This window comes from Sorex fumeus, unplaced genomic scaffold (genome assembly GCF_029834395.1).
Source record: "Sorex fumeus unplaced genomic scaffold, SorFum_2.1 ptg000015l, whole genome shotgun sequence".
NCBI lineage: Eukaryota > Metazoa > Chordata > Mammalia > Eulipotyphla > Soricidae > Sorex > Sorex fumeus.
Genome location: NW_026606072.1, coordinates 1,238,286 through 1,253,060, shown reverse-complemented (window position 1 = coordinate 1,253,060; position 14,775 = coordinate 1,238,286).

The window sequence follows — 14,775 nt, the reverse complement described above, 5'->3', positions numbered from 1 at the left end:
AAGGCTCTATGGACAATAGAAAAAAATGTAAGATTTCTCTTCTTCAGTTGCCTACAATTTGGTTGGCAAATCAGAATTTACTTATAATATCAAATATTCAGCCACATATGCATAATCTACTCTATGACCAGACCAGCTTGTTTTATATTTGTGAATTTTTCAAGAAGAAACTCTTCTTGGGTGTTTTTAACAGGCCATCTCAAAATGTCCCAAACATAGCGTATAAGTATCATTGATAGGCATTCTTATTTTTCTTCTTGTTTCTGTTCTTTCTGGTAGCTATTCATTTCTTCACAAATAATTCAGATATTTTCCTTTTTTGAGCCCTTATGTTTAAACCCATTTACTTTAGTGCAGAAGAATGAAGCTAGACTTCAGGAAGTTGGGAACTTGGAATTGGAAAGCTAAGACATAACCATGCATGATCTCATTTCATTCACATTCTGCCTTTCACTTCATCCTGCCTGTCTGCTTCATTTTTCTCTCTGAAGACTCTCCTCTTTTCTCTTAAAGCTCTCTGAAAAAATATGACCACCCGGGGTAGAATGTAGTTTATATTTTCTTTGTCTTGAGTCTTGTTTGATTCCCCCCTCCTTAATACTTCATGTGAGATTATTTTGTTGTTGTGGTGGTGGTGGTGGTTTTGCTTGTTTGTTTTTTATTTTTTGGTCATTCCTGACGATGCTTATGGTTACTCCTGACTCTGTATTCAGGAATTACTACTGGCAGTTCATGGGGGACAATATGGGATTCCGGGTAGAACCCAGGTCAGTCATGCGCAAGGCAAACATCTTACTTTCTATAGTATCACTCCTACTCCTGCATGTGAGTTCTATTTCTTAGAACAAACACTTATGACTGCAGTTATTCTTTCTATATTATACACAAGGGATGTGAAGTCATGAAAGATAGATTCTGGAAATCTGAGTCACTGTCACCTGTTGGGGACTCAGAGATGAAATGATAAGATCCTTGTTCTCCTGGACTTCGTAATCCAGTGATAAAGCAGATAGCCTTATAAATACAGATAGCAGTCGATCATTCTAAAATTTTGTGAGACATGCTATAATAGATATGTGTGTAGTTACATGAAGAATGATGTCTGGAGAAGTAGAGAGGGCACTGTAGAAGGGATATTTGAGTCAACACTTAGTTTTCCAGTTGTCAAGGAGAAACAATATCTCCAGAAGTGAGGGTCCTGACTAAGAAAGGTGCAAGAGTTGTTATTATACACAGGACAAGTTATACCAGGACAATCTCTTTTGCAGGGTGTGTTCATCTTATGAACTGAACACAGATCTGCACAAGTACTTCAGCTCAAACACAGGTAGACCCAGGTATATTAGCTTAAGCACAGGTATGCCAGCATTGAGTTTGGTGCAGATCCTGCAAAAAATGGATCAAAATCATATGATTTCCAGTAAGCCAGAGAACGGAACACCAGAGACCAGAATTTGGTATGAAATTTTAGTCCCTCTCTTCTCTCTAGTTTTTGGTCTCTCTCCTTCTCATTCTCTCTGCTCCCTGCACCCCCGCCCCAACCACAATATAAATCAGCACAGAAAACAATGTGGGTTTTGGCAGTGAACTCTGTTAGTTTTGAATGATGAATACATACCAGACTTGGGCATTACAAAAGCTGCTTGTGTGGTACAATATTTTTTTCTGGATATCTCCAAGTATATTTGTATAATCCCCAGTTTATGGCCTATATTGTATAGATTTACATAAAAATTTTAGTATATTCCTCCTTAATAGCCTGACTCTGGATTCTTGTACAGACCTACTTAATCAGGAAGGGGTTAGAGAATCTTTCCTATGTCTCTTCAGAAATGTGACAGTAATATAAATGTTGTCTACATACTTAGCAGCTGAGACCACCTCCAGTTTGTAAGAAACGGAGAAAAGGACTAACAACTTTCACTCTATATGAGGTATTCTCTTATAAGCTAAGTATACTCTCAGATGTTTAAATGAAAAGTCTCTTAAGTCATAAAAATTATCTAAAAAACAAAAACGTGTACTATGTAAAACATATTTAATTTTTAGTAGAATACATCAAAATATTTATTAGCTAATTCTGTTCTTTAAACTCTCAAGTAGGTAGGATATTTCTATAGAATGTTATATTGGCTTAGCATTCTCTGTTATCAGAAATGATCCCATTTTTTTCTATATCCCAACTGAAGATATTGCTGCTTAACATTACTAAAAAATGTTGCATATACTAAACTAGTTCATTTGTATCTAATTAGATTAAAAAGTAAACAATGATGACAGATGAAGTTTGTAAACACTTTTGTCCAGGTAATTCTATGTGTGTAATATAAGATATTGAAAGTAAATATTTCTTCCTTGGCACTACCCCAATCATATGTTTCCACGGGCGATTATCATATCTAAACCTTCTCTGTCCTTCCAGAAATACTATGCCATTTGTTGTATGCCTTTACATTGTTTTAATTTTATAAATATGATGGCATCCAATACATGCTCTTTCACATATTGACATTTTATGCAACATTTCCTGGCATTGTTGCACATTAGTTCACGTGGACACCTTGTTCCTTTTCATTGCTGTTTTGTACTCTGTTATTTCATTGAACTGTGATTTATTTGCTAGATTTCTACTGATAGACATCCATTCGTTTCCAGTCTTTTGCTAATACAAACAGAATGTGAACTGGAATATATTTTACATATATGGATATATTTGCATGGTGAATTGCTGGAAGTAGAACTTTGGGGTTTGATATGGGAAGGGGCATATTTTCAATAATAATTCAGAAACAAAGGTCTTATGCCATAACTTAGTTCTAGGCTATCTTTTTGTTCCATCTCTCTACTCTGGATTATTTTTTTTTTTAAATAATTTATTTATTTATTGAATCACTGTGGGAAAAGTTACAGAGCTTTCGGGTTTAGGTCTCAGTCATGTAGATACCAAACACATTTCCCTTTACCAATACTCATTTTTAACCCCGAACCCCAATAGACCCCCACCTCCCACCCCTCCCAATTCTTTTGTGAGGCAGATGAGTTCTAGTTAATACTCTATCTACTTTGACTAGATAGATTATTTCGATAGAAGATGCACAATTATTGTTTAGAGTTTACGACCCACCCCTCCCCCAATCAGACATGCTGAAACAGCGTTGTGGAATGATTTGCTTTCTACAACTTGGTTTAAGAATAAAATGATGTCGCGCGGCCGCTATCGCGGCCGCGCGGTTTTGAATTTCTGCTATTTTACTTATTGACCCTGGAAGAATTTCTATTAAAAGTAAGCTAGTTAAGAGATTGGTTTCTGTGCCCTGGAGTCGTGGCCGTGCCGGAGAGCCGCTCGTGGGGGGCAGCTGGCGACCTCGGTGGGGCGTGGGGGACGGCCCACAAAGCCCCCCTTCCCATGAGGTCCCCGCCGCTCCCCCGAGCCCGGCTCAAACCCGCTTTCCACAAGGCTCCCGTGCGGCCGCCATCTTTCTTTCCAGAGAGGAGCGGGCGGGCTGGTCAACGCCCTTCCCCCTCCGGGCAGGCTTGGTGGCGCGGATCAACACAAGTCCATTTGCTTTTCTGCTCCAAGCGGCTGGTTCTCTGTGCTAAGTCCTTGTGCCTCCGGGGCCGTGGCCGTGCCGGAGAGCCGCTCGTGGGGGGCAGCTGGGGACCTCGGTGGGGCGTGGGGGACGGCCCACAAAGCCCCCCTTCCCATGAGGTCCCCGCCGCTCCCCCGAGCCCGGCTCAAACCCGCTTTCCACAAGGCTCCCGTGCGGCCGCCATCTTTCTTTCCAGAGAGGAGCGGGCGGGCTGGTCAACGCCCTTCCCCCTCCGGGCAGGCTTGGTGGCGCGGATCAACACAAGTCCATTTGCTTTTCTGCTCCAAGCGGCTGGTTCTCTGTGCTAAGTCCTTGTGCCTCCGGGGCCGTGGCCGTGCCGGAGAGCCGCTCGTGGGGGGCAGCTGGGGACCTCGGTGGGGCGTGGGGGACGGCCCACAAAGCCCCCCTTCCCATGAGGTCCCCGCCGCTCCCCCGAGCCCGGCTCAAACCCGCTTTCCACAAGGCTCCCGTGCGGCCGCCATCTTTCTTTCCAGAGAGGAGCGGGCGGGCTGGTCAACGCCCTTCCCCCTCCGGGCAGGCTTGGTGGCGCGGATCAACACAAGTCCATTTGCTTTTCTGCTCCAAGCGGCTGGTTCTCTGTGCTAAGTCCTTGTGCCTCCGGGGCCATGGCCGTGCCGGAGAGCCGCTCGTGGGGGGCAGCTGGGGACCTCGGTGGGGCGTGGGGGACGGCCCACAAAGCCCCCCTTCCCATGAGGTCCCCGCCGCTCCCCCGAGCCCGGCTCAAACCCGCTTTCCACAAGGCTCCCGTGTGGCCGCCATCTTTCTTTCCAGAGAGGAGCGGGCGGGCTGGTCAACGCCCTTCCCCCTCCGGGCAGGCTTGGTGGCGCGGATCAACACAAGTCCATTTGCTTTTCTGCTCCAAGCGGCTGGTTCTCTGTGCTAAGTCCTTGTGCCTCCGGGGCCGTGGCCGTGCCGGAGAGCCGCTCGTGGGGGGCAGCTGGGGACCTCGGTGGGGCGTGGGGGACGGCCCACAAAGCCCCCCTTCCCATGAGGTCCCCGCCGCTCCCCCGAGCCCGGCTCAAACCCGCTTTCCACAAGGCTCCCGTGCGGCCGCCATCTTTCTTTCCAGAGAGGAGCGGGCGGGCTGGTCAACGCCCTTCCCCCTCCGGGCAGGCTTGGTGGCGCGGATCAACACAAGTCCATTTGCTTTTCTGCTCCAAGCGGCTGGTTCTCTGTGCTAAGTCCTTGTGCCTCCGGGGCCGTGGCCGTGCCGGAGAGCCGCTCGTGGGGGGCAGCTGGGGACCTCGGTGGGGCGTGGGGGACGGCCCACAAAGCCCCCCTTCCCATGAGGTCCCCGCCGCTCCCCCGAGCCCGGCTCAAACCCGCTTTCCACAAGGCTCCCGTGCGGCCGCCATCTTTCTTTCCAGAGAGGAGCGGGCGGGCTGGTCAACGCCCTTCCCCCTCCGGGCAGGCTTGGTGGCGCGGATCAACACAAGTCCATTTGCTTTTCTGCTCCAAGCGGCTGGTTCTCTGTGCTAAGTCCTTGTGCCTCCGGGGCCGTGGCCGTGCCGGAGAGCCGCTCGTGGGGGGCAGCTGGGGACCTCGGTGGGCGTGGGGGACGGCCCACAAAGCCCCCCTTCCCATGAGGTCCCCGCCGCTCCCCCGAGCCCGGCTCAAACCCGCTTTCCACAAGGCTCCCGTGCGGCCGCCATCTTTCTTTCCAGAGAGGAGCGGGCGGGCTGGTCAACGCCCTTCCCCCTCCGGGCAGGCTTGGTGGCGCGGATCAACATAAGTCCATTTGCTTTTCTGCTCCAAGCGGCTGGTTCTCTGTGCTAAGTCCTTGTGCCTCCGGGGCCATGGCCGTGCCGGAGAGCCGCTCGTGGGGGGCAGCTGGGGACCTCGGTGGGCGTGGGGGACGGCCCACAAAGCCCCCCTTCCCATGAGGTCCCCGCCGCTCCGCCGAGCCCGGCTCAAACCTGCTTTCCACAAGGCTCCCGTGCGGCCGCCATCTTTCTTTCCAGAGAGGAGCGGGCGGGCTCACTCTGGATTATTTAAATGAAAGTATTCAGACATGACAGATGTCCTACTTATGCTCTCTTGCCAGTACTACGAATTCCTTTTTCTTTTTTCTTACTTGCTCTGTTAATCATCAAACCTAACTCAATCAAAACATCTGTTTTCTCCACTATTTCACCTAAGCAGCTAAATGTTTGGGAAAAACATGTAATTTGGCTTTATGGCAAATCTCTATTTAATTATGTTTAGATTCTGTACTACTCATAAATTCTTTCATTACAACTAAATAACTACCATTTCCAATATTGACCATTGGACTCACTGGTCCATACACAAGCTTGTTATCTTTCTTGCATCATCTCTCTCAGAAAGTGGTTTGGTTTCCTACTTTTTAAAGACAGGGAGCTTATTAGATAATTTCTATTGCTTTTAAACCTCAAGTTTGTTACAAGAAATTCTCAGACAGTCTCAAACCTAGAGTTGCCCTTTCCCCAGCCATTGCTAGTCCTACCCTATACTATTTCTGCTGCCTCTCTGATTTTTTTATTCAATCTGTAAAGTTTTAAAAATGTCTTCACACTTTATTTCTCCCTCATTGACTGCTTCATATGCCTCCTCAAACAGTATTTTTAATAACTATTCCCAAAAACATAACTGTTGACATTTTCATTTCTGATCTTGTACATTCACTAAAGTATGAGCACAGCCAACATTGAAACCACTCTCTCTAAGGTCCTCAGAGAATGTTAAATTTCCATTGATTTCTGAGAAATCTTGGACACCATCATACTTCACCATTTCATGATTGACTTATTCTTAACTCCATTTGTTTTTTTCAGAATTTATTTTCTTTTTTTAAAAAAGAGTATCTCTAACTTCTTTCTTTTCCTTTAGTTCCTGTGTTCCCTCGGATCAAGTCCTAAAGATTTTGTTCTCATTCTTGATTCTTTTTCCTGCTTTCAGGAATCACCTATATACTATTGATTCATAGAAATGGCCCAAGCTTGTCTCATGGACTCCAGACCACATTTACATTTGCATAATATCTTCTTCCTTTGTTTGACTCGCAGACATCTGAAATACAATGTGTATCATATTTTTCTGCTCTTGGCCCTGTTTCCCCAAACTGTTCTACCTCTGTGTCATCTACACTATTACTTAGGCCAGTAATCGTCCAGTCACATTTTACATTCTTCTAATTATCTAATTATCATTCAATTAAATGATAATTAGATAATTATCATTAAATGTTGTTTCTAGCTTTTAAATACTGATTAAATAGATTCTTCTATTTCCCTTCCTGTGTGATTGTCATAGTTTTATCCCTTATCAATTCTTTCCTGGACTACTTTGATAATCTGTTAACTGGCCTCTATCAATCTGAATAACTCTAATTTTTTTAAATTTTTACTAGTGAAACACCATGAGGTACAGTTGTAGACTCACAAATTTTTGTGCTTGGGTTTCAGTTATACAATGATCAAGTATCCATCCCTCCACCAGTGCCCATTTTCCACCACCACGGGTCCCAGTATCCCTCTCACCCCCCACCCCTCCCATCCCACCCTGCCTCTGTGGCAGGGCATTCCCTTTTGTTCTCTCTCTCTGCTTTTGGGTGTTGTGGTTTGCAAAAGAGGCATTGAGTGGCAATCATGTTTGGTCTATAGTCTACTTTCAGCATACTTCTCCCATCCTGGGAGGATCCTCCCAACACCTTTATTTGGTGCTCCCTTCTCTATCTGAGCTCCTTTTCCCCCTAGCATGTGTGGCTGGCCTCCAAGCCATGGAGCAAAACTCTAATTAATCCACTTCATGTTTCTTGTTAGAGTCATTTTTCTAAGCTGCTTACTACTTACTTAAATAATTTCCTGGGTCTTCATTGTCTTTAGTATGGTTTGAACAACTTTTTACAGTTTTAAATTTTACTTACTTCTCCAGACTCATTACCTCTGACTCTAGTTATATGCTCCAAGTCTTGAAAACAAATTACAGTTACTTTCATATACCCTTTCTAGTTGTGGATGTTTGTTTATTTATTTATTTGTTTATTGCACTTCTCACTGTGTCTCAGAAAAAATGTTAATCTTTCAATCTCAGTGAAGTATTTTCTCCAATGTTGTTCCATAAATTGGTTTTTATTTTGTTTTTTTTTGGGGGGGGAGTCACACCCAGCAATGCTCAGTAGTTACTCCTGGCTCTTTACTCAAGAATTATTCTTGACAGTGCTCAGAAGACTATATGGGATACCAGGAATTAAACCCAGGTCAACCATGTGCAAGGCAAGGATCCTACCTGCTGTGCTGTAGCTCTAGCCCCTGATTCCATAGATTTTTTAGAAACAATTATATATTTTTCAAATTCACAGCATACCTCTTCCAGCAGACTACAGTTCCTCCCTGGGATATGGTCATACTTTATATATCAGTGTAACTATAATATCTTTCATCATCCCTTGCACTGAGATGGCATAAATGTATTCATAATACATTTGAATAAATGTATTACATTTATACATTAGATATGTGCCCATGTCTGGTCCTCACACTTCTTCCTTTATTTTAGTTTACATTTACGGTCTAATTGGTTTTCCAGTAATGCTCCTTTTATGTTACTTCCTTCCTCAGAATCTTCCAAAGGACTCTGCTTACCAATAAGTTGATGCCCAAACTCTTTGGTTTGTGCTTAGATACCTCACAGCCTGTTTGTCTATACAGTTGTACATCAGTAGTCCCGGTTAATTGGTTCCAGAAACTTCTGAGAATAAACAAAAACCTCCAAGATCTCTCAAGTTCCTCATATAAGATGACATTGTATTTGCATATAACTTATGCATGTTCTCCCTTGCAACTTCAGTATCTCCAAATTACCTGTCTTACGCCAAACAACGTAAATGTTACAGAAATAGTCCTACACATGACAAATATGAAAAGAAAAAGTCTGTACATGCTCAGTATGGAAGCAAACATTGTTAGTCTCACTCCAAATGGTTATTTATGATCTGTGGTTTATTAAATCTGTGGATACAGAGTTCACAATATGGAGGGCCAGATGAGTTTCATCAAAGTATCTCTATAAATCACTCTTAGTATCTCTATGTAAACCTTTTATTTTTAATGGAATGATCTACTTGATATTCTTCAAAAGCTGCATGTTCACAACTCCTTTGTTGGTCAGATTATTATCCTGAGTTAAAATAACCTTTCCTTTTTCTGCCTTTTCTAATATAACTCAGCCATCGTGAGGAAGTCTAAGTTTAAAACCTCCGAAACATTTCTCAGACCAATCCCTCAATCATAAATCTTTCTCTCAACTTTCATAATTGTTTGCCATACTTATCCAAAAACATTGTATTCACTATTTCTCTTTCTTGTATCAGTTACAAGAAAGTGGTATCAGTGGTTCTCTCTATTATTGGTAAAATTTATTACTTTTATTTATCTCAACTAGGTGACTAATTAATAAGGTCTCAAGGATCAGAACTATAATTTTCATAATTTCTGTAGAAAAGATGTTCTTGTCCTTCATATCATTGGTCAGCACAGTTTTCTTTTGTTAGGAAAGATACATTTTTATTGAAAGTTATTTGGAAAGATGTGATGGGGGGAAAGAGAGAGGTGTATGCTCAAGAGAGAACACAGGCTTCTTAGAGCAGGAATAAGCAAGCAAAGAAACAGGCAAGCAACTGAGGTTCAGGGAGAACCCGGCTTGAAGAGAGCCAGGAGAGCTTTTATTTTTAATTTTTTCTAGCATCAAATGCAACATTTTTCAGATTTGAAATAAATTTGCTTTAACTTTAACCAAGTTTGAAGGTATTTTGATTGTTCATATTCATCACTTATTATGATGTTATTTTCTATAAATTCTTAATTTTCTAAGATGACATAGATGATGAACCTTTATTTTTTTAAAATATATATTTTTTCTTTATTTTTAGCTTTCTGACTCCACTATCTTCCTCTTCATCAGGCCAGTGGCTAATGATGATGAAGAAATGGAGGAGAGAAGTTCATCTGATTGATAACAGCTGTCAAGGTATGGGGATTCCTATTTTATTTTCTGGTTGTTTCCTTGCAGAAAGCAAATTTTAGAAACACTGAATGTATTCACGGAATAGATAGTGAAGAGTGGTTACATCTGTATCCCAAAGTATAAAGGGCACATGTGGTCACCAGATGTAATAAAACAGAGCTCCAGGGTGTCACTGTTTCAACTTTTGGACCCATCATCTATCCCTATCCACTAGGTCCCGGTTGTAAGTCATCCACCCACCAACTGAAAGGGGACACACACACCCCACTCTATTTACAAGATCGTGTCTTTAGATATATGATCATATACTTGTAATTTTTTCAGTCAGCCACTTTAAACAAAATTTAATTTTTTAATGATTTTTTAAAAACATTTTTTAATGAATCACCTGAGATACAGTTACAGATTTACAAACTTTCATGATTATGTTTCAGTTATACAATGATTGAGTACCCATCCCTCCACCAGTGCCCATTTTTTAAAAGTAATAAAACATTTGGGGTGCTAGAGGCATTTGTGATAATTTGTCAGCATACTCAAACACTAAGAAAGTAGGCAATTTTGTGAAAATGCATATTAGCTGCAGTGGCCACTATGCCACTATGCCAATGCCCTCCCTTGCAGTCATCCTGGAGCTCCAGCTCTGGTTCTACCTCTACTCCTGCTAGACCTGTATTTCTGGTCTCACAAACTCTATGCCTGAGCCCAGTTCCATTTGTCCTATTGCCGGATACAGCCAGTTTTACGAATGAAATTATATACTTTAACCAGATGAGTTTGGCTCGGTGATTGGCCCTGTGTATGGGTCTACAGTCTGGATTAGACTTAAGAAAAGTTTGGTGAATTTGGCACCATCTTTAAGGAAGTGTGAACTGTCTTAAAACTCCAGAGAGAAACCTTTAGGATCGCAGACATTCCATCTGCTGTGGGCTTCCAGAAAAGGCCACCCTCAGCTGGCATGGGAAAAAATGCTCATTTCCAAACTATTTAAGTCATGTTGTGACTAGAAGTTGAAGTCTGGTGCAATGCATGAAAATTGAAGTGCTAGTCAACCTGATTCTAGAATAAAGAGCTGTGCATATGGACTGTGATATATAGCATCATTATCTGGTAGACAGTGATGCTATATATTTCTAACACAAAAGTATAATTCTATAGCAAATTTCTTGATGCCACTTGGATGGCCATGGAATAATATAACTTCTTTCTTCCTTCCTTCCTTCCTTCCTTCCTTCCTTCCTTCCTTCCTTCCTTCCTTCCTTCCTTCCTCTCTCTCTCTTTCTTTCTTCTTTCTTTCTTTCTTTCTTTCTTTCTTTCTTTCTTTCTTTCTTTCTTTCTCTTTTTTTCTTTCTTTCTTTTTTTCTTCCTTTTGTTTTATGGCCTTACTTGGAGGAACTCAGGCTAACTCCTAACTCTGCACTCAGGGATCACTCCTGCTAGGCTCAGGATACCAGATGGGATGCTGGGAAATCGAAACCAAGACTGCCACAAGACGCAAGGCAAATGCCCTACCTACTGTACTATTGCTCCGGCAATAGTACATAAATACAATAAATAATAAATAAAATAAATAAATACAATTTCTAAAATGTGAAGGGAAGGAGAGGAAGAACCATGTAAACTTGTGGGGAGAAGACAATGAACTAATCCCAGTTCTTATACAAATTTGTAAACTTAAGGAGATTTGTAAATTCCATGATGGGATCTCTTTTTGCTTCCTCTTGTTGGTTTAAAGAGAAATAAGTCTTCAATTAGAATCTCAGTGCTAAAGCCTGAGAATTTTCCATCCCAGATTTTTAAAGAATCATAAAGCAGCTTGAAAGAAAGTCTCACTCACTCACCCTGAAACCTCCACTGAAAAATAAATAATTGAAACCGTAGCTGAGCATGATTAATGAAGATACATTATAATAATTTATTATACTGTTTTTGGAGGGCTGTTTTTCCTCCATTTTTTCTCATCTGTCTCCTCTATTACCTCTCCCACTACACTGGAGACTAAGCAAAATGCAGATGTTAAGAACATAAAGATATCAAAGAGTTAGTTTTGGCTGAGCGAACAGTGACCACATTATAGATCTCAGATTTTCCCTCCTTTCATGTGGCTTTTTTGTAGGTTGGACAATAAATTTACTAGTATGAAGTTATTACACATTTGATCCAAATTTGCTGCAGTGGATAAAAGGGAGTAACTGTGGATAGGTCTGCAGGGAACTTATAGATCAGATTCATGTATGGATGGTAGGTGCCTGAATTATGATGAAACATTTTCAAATTTGACAAATAGACGTCTGAAGACATTTGGCAATTTCTTAAAACAAATAGCAGAAAGCCATACTTTTTGCTAATAGGCACATATTATGCATAACTATTTAATCTTATTAGCACATATATTTTGATACAGGAAGCCGTATAAAGTAATTACATGGTCAATTGCTGCTGGTACTATTCACCTGAATATGTCTGTAACTGCCTGTGGTTGAGGTGTTGGCTTTTTAACATTAAAAAAGAATTCTTCAAACTCCACCACCTGATTTCTGCATTTATGAAACCCTGATGTGCAAAGATGTGTTATTTAGAGTGTCTAAAAACTAAAAACATCCTAAAACACTGCACTAAAATGACGTTTCTTGTTAGAATTGTTAAAGCTCTATGTAGCAAACAAGAGCTTTGTTATGTTTATTTCAAAAGATGATTAAAAGCAATGATTCTCAATTTTGACAAAGCATTAGACTAACCTGAGGAGTTTTTAAAAAGTTTAATGCTTAAACTGTAGCCTTAGCTGTTTAAGTAAAAGTTTTAGGGCATGGTGCCTAGTCCTCAATACTTGTTCTGGCTTCCTAGCCAAATTTGAGGCTACTCATTTAGAAAATTAGTATTTATGAAGAAAAAAGCTAGAGTTAGGAATTTTCAACTATTTCCTTTATTGTATTCCATTTCTACCACTTCATTTATTCATTCAAATATATTTGAACACTAAATAATATAATACCTAAAATAATACTGGTACAATAAATATATGGGAACTGTTATTGCAAAACTGTTAACTATTAAAAATAGTGTATCTATGTGCATGTGCATATATGTATATGTTTATATCTCTATTTAAACATAGAAAATACAAATAATTTAATGAGATGCATTTACAATTTCTTACAATGCCTCAAGGTTAAATTATGTGTGCTGTTTTCATAAATACAAAGCCACAAATGCAAATTTATAAATTCAAATTGATGACAAAGCCAAATAGACATACCGCCTTTGAATCTTTCTACTTCTTGTAGGCAATTGGTTTGTTGTTTGCTGTTGTTTGCCACCATGATTTACAATATTGTTAATGACAGAGCTTCATGCATACCACATTCCAACACCACAGCCTACAACAGTGTCTACCTAGTCTCTCTACCATTGTCTAAGGTACCCCATTCAAACTCCTTGTCCCCTCCCATTGCTCATCTTCCTGCTATGGTAAGCTCAGTTTTGCGGACCAAATCTCAGGTTCTGTTGCCTTTGATCATTAGTTACCCTTTGCTGTGCTTCTTTATACTCACATGTGAGAGAGATCATTCTATACCTGTCCCTCTCTTTTCAGGCTGCCTGTACTCAGCATGATTCCCTCCAGTTCCTCCATGTGGCAGCAATTGCACGATTTCATCTTTTCTAAGATTTGAGTAGTATTCTATTCCATTGTGTATACATACCATAGTTCCTTTGTCTAGTTAACTGCTCTTGGACACTTGTGCTGTTTCCAGAGTTTGGCTATTGTGAATAGTGCTGCAAAGAACATAGAAATGCAGTTGTCATCTCTAAATAGAGTTTTGAGGCTCTTAGATAAATGCACAAAAATTAACTTTGTGGGTTATATGGAAATGCTTTGAGAAGTGTATATATTTTTTCCCAAAATTGTTCAACCAGTTGACATCCCCACCAGCAGTGGATGGAAGTTCCTTTTCACCTGCATTTATTCCAACAGTTTTTGTTGCTGCTGCTCCATTTAATATGTGTCAGTCTCACTGGTGTGAAGTGATCATCATTTTTGCATTTCCCTAATGGCAAATGATGCAGAGCATTTTGCCCTATACCTATAAGACATCTTTATATCTTCTTAAAGGATTTTTCTGTTCATTTCTTCTTCCAATTCCACTTTTTATTATGCTCCTATTATCTTTGTAAGTGCATGAGAATTTAATCTGCATTGACTCATGCTAAACTCAAAGCTTTTGGAGCAGAAAAAATATTTTCTTACTCATTTTTTTATCCTTCTTTTAGCCTGTTAATCTCTCTCGATGATACTAGCATGCAACCTAATTTTTGAAAGAAATGTTAAAAGGCTGCATTGCTTTATTTTGGTGACAATTGAGAGGCAATTAGAGACAAGATATTGACCAAATTATGATTTGTATACCCATACAATGCTGTGTTCTTATAAATGAATGCATATAGGTTCACCTATGGCCATATATGTGTGCGCGCATGCATGCATGCATGTGTGTGCGTGTGTGTGTGTGTGTGTGTGTGTGTGTGTGTAAAGAAAGAGAAATTTTTTTCTTTTAAAGGGAATCATTCTTAGTTTAATTTATTCTTTTACTCATCTGGTCTCCTTCAGTAGACATTTTCCTGAGGGTTGTCTAAAAGGGTTGTTGATCAGAAGACTGATCTTGTGGGTGGTCTGTCATACTGAACTTTGAATCTAAGATCTGAGCTCCAAGGCCTTCATCTCCCATAATGCCAGCAGACGGTACACTCCATCAACGCCTAATTACTTCCTACTAGTTTGAGCCCACAATCTTCTTTGGTTCAGTACCAGAGTCAACTTCAGAAGAAGCAGGAAAAAGAATGTCTGGAATTGGGAACCTAAATATGTGGACTAGTCTTTGGAAGGTGATTGATCAGAAGAACATTTGTTATCCTTAGAGTGCTTACAGACGACAACTTTGAGAAGAGATTTGCTAAACTCATGGCACCCAATCCTTATTGTCAACTGAAATTGCTGCCCTCGCTGCTTTTTGCTTTACCAAGTACTTCAACAAGAATTTGAGATGGAAACCAGTTCATTAAAAGAACGTTAATTGGCTATACTTGTAGCCACATTGCCCCAGACAACATTTATAATAAAAGTCACCAAAAAAAATAATAAAAGTCACCACAGGCTGAGCTGAATCCATGAGATATTTAAATT